Here is a 3285-nt window from a genome sequence, read left to right on the forward strand (position 1 = left end):
CTTTACCAGTTCTACAGATGTGAGAATATGTAGCGCTAAAGACACTCAGGCAATTCTGGATCATTGGAACTTTACGTACCTACATCTCAGGGCAGATCTACACTACAGCTTAAAAATCTAACTTGCGTCACTCAGGGGTGTGAAAAAGATACTCCCCCCAACGAGCAACCCAAGTTACAGCCACCTAAGTGCTGTCCACACTGATGGTACATCAGCGAGAGAGACTCTCCCGCCGACATAGCTTCCGCCTCTCCCGTCAGCATACAGTGTCTTCACCAGATGCGCTAAAGCGGCTCAGCTGCATTGGTGCATCTGCGCCGATTTAGAGCTTCTAATGTAGACCTACCCCTCAGAGGAGCCTACTACAAGTGTAAAAGCACTTGTTTGAATCCACATGAAAGAGACCAGTTCCACGGACACTATCGCAGTAGTCTTCCATCCACCATGCTGCACCTCCTCCCAGGACACAGCTTCTACGCAAGTGTTGAGAGCCCAGCAGGACAGCCTATCAATTTAAGAAATGTCAGTGATGGAGAATCTACCAGGACCCTTGGTAAATTGTTCTAGTGGTTAATTACTCTCACTTAAAAATTTACATCTTATTTCCACTCTGTATTTGTCTAGCTTCAACTTCCAGCCATTGGATCACGTTAAACTTTTCTCTGCTAGATTGAAGAGCCCTTTATTAAATCTGTTTCCTGTATAGGTACTTATAGATTGATCAAGTCATCCCTTAACCTTCTCTTTGTTAAACTAAAATAGTCATAGATTTCCTTGAATTAATCTATCTATAAGGCATGTTTTCTAATCCTTCAATCAATCTCAGGGCTCTTCGCTGAACCCTCCCCAATTTATCAACATCCTTGAATTTTGAGCATCAGAACTGGACACAGTATTCCAACAACAGTCACACCCATGCCAAATACAGGAGTAAAATAACATCTTTACTCCTACTCGGGATTCCCATTTATGCATCCAAAGGATCGCATTTGCTCTTTTGGCTACAGCGTCACACTGGGAGATGCTACCAAGGCTTACAGGCAAGAACAACTTGACCAATGGACTGAACATTACAAAGACCTCTATTCAAAGGATGCCATTATCTGTGATACTGCCTTAGCTGCTATTCCCCATCTTCCTACGATGCAGGAGCTGGACCAGACACTAACTCTTGAAGATGTAGAGAAAGCTATCAAAGATTGCACATGAGAAAGCAGCAAAGATCAGATACCTCTCCAGCTCCTAAAGGCAGAGGAAAGGAAGCTTGTGAGTGACAACTATGCACTTTTCTGCACCTGTTGGGAAGGAAGCCACAGACCCCAGGATCTGAAAAATGCGAAGATAATTACTGTATATAAAAATAAAGGGGACAGAGCAGACTGCAACAACTATCAAGTGATATTTGCTCAGTGTGGTCAACAAGATGCTTAAAAGGGTCCTGCTGAAAAGACTAAGTCCTTGCTGAGAGAGTCTACCGAGAGCCAGAGTGGGTTCAGATCTAGACGCTCCATGACTGACATGTCCTTCACATTGCACTTGTTGCAAGAAAAAAAGCCGTGAACAGGCATCTCTCTACATAGCATTCATTGACCTACAAAAGGCCTTCAATATGGTTAGCAGGAACGGCATCTATAGGATTCTGTTGAAAATTGGATGTCCACAGAAGATCCTCTCCCTATTCAAGGAGGTCCACGAGGGAATGAAGACAACCATACAGTATGAAAATGAAACCGAGTTTAGTATTGATACTGGTATGAAGCAAGGCTGAATCAAAGCCACCAGCTTTGGCACCTTCTCTATTCTTCTTAAGTAAGCCTTTGGAAATTATCAATCTGGCATACTAATTGAATCAAGGATGGACAGCAGCTTGTTTAACATCAGATGGTTCAAGAGCAGAAGGCATGTCACCCAGCTCATTATTCAGGATTGTTTTTCCACAGATGATGCTGTATTTGTCTCTAATTCACCTGATGAACTGCAGGCCATGATGAACATGTTCTCTGATGCATGCACCAAGTTTGGCATGGTAATCAGTATCAATAAACAGTTATGTCACAAGATACCACCTTTCCACCTAAAATTGATGTCAATGAAGCTCTGGATAACATGAATCTCTTCTGCTATCTCGGCTCAATTCTTACCAGCTCACATAACCTTGATAGAGAACTTGATACTAGAATCAAAGCTTCTGTCACTTTTGGCAAACTTACATCACGTGTTTGGAGCAACAAGTTGCTAATCCTGAACACAAAGGTGTCCGTGTATCAGGCTTGTGTCCTTTGTACCCTCCTTTAGGATTGTGAAAGCTGGGTTACATACTCCAAGCAGGAGCAAAGATTGAACCGTTTCCACCTCCGCTGTCTTAGAAAAATCCTTGGCATTACTTAGGACCAATGGATCACCAATGACGAGATCCTTGAGAGAATCAGCCTACAGTCTACGCAGACTATGCTGGATGTTCACAGGCTTTGCTGGTTGGGACACATGGAACGCAGGCCGAAGGCTGTGCTCTTAAGAACTGCCTGCAACGCATAGGAAGGCCAAAGTGCCAATACAGCAACAAGGTCAAGCAAGGTCTCAAGAAATTCAGCATTCCCACTGGGAAAATCCTGCTCACAATCACTCAGTTTGAAGTCAGATTAAGGCTAGTGCAATCACTGTGGAGCGGCATCACAGAGCCCAGGCTGAGGCCTGCAGGCAAGCCAGGAAGCAGAGTGTGCTTCAACCTCCATCTGGCAAGTGGACCTGTAGCGACTGGAAGATTTGCTGCTTGCACATTGGGCTCTTTTCCCATACCAAACACCACTTGTGGTCTTTGTTGCGTCTTCTTTAATCTGTCAAGATGTTGGCTGGCGCACTGGGAGCTAGTGTTCAGCTGATTAACCACCAAGACCCCCAAAATCTTTCAGATCGCAGCTTCCCAGGATAGCATCCCCCATCCTGTGAGGCCTACATTATTGGTTCCTAGATGAAAGCATTTATATTTAGTGATGTTAAAATACATTGTTTGCACTCAATTTACCAAGCAATCCAGGTCACTCTGAATCAGTGACCTGCCCTCTTCATTATTTACCACATCCCCCAATTTTTGGGTCATCTGCGAACTTTATCAGTGATTTTATGTTTTCTTCCAGGTGATGGATGAAAATATTAAAGTGTCGGTCAATGCCTCTGGGACCCCACTGGAAATAGATCCATGATGGAAGACCTCAACATGTCTTTACACATATAACTGGACATATGAATTTGCATACCTTGGGGAGACTGGCATATAAAGAGAAAGGA

The sequence above is a fragment of the Terrapene carolina genome, unplaced genomic scaffold (genome assembly GCF_002925995.2).
Source record: "Terrapene carolina triunguis isolate 2854851 unplaced genomic scaffold, T_m_triunguis-2.0 Scaffold96, whole genome shotgun sequence".
Lineage (NCBI taxonomy): Eukaryota > Metazoa > Chordata > Testudines > Emydidae > Terrapene > Terrapene triunguis.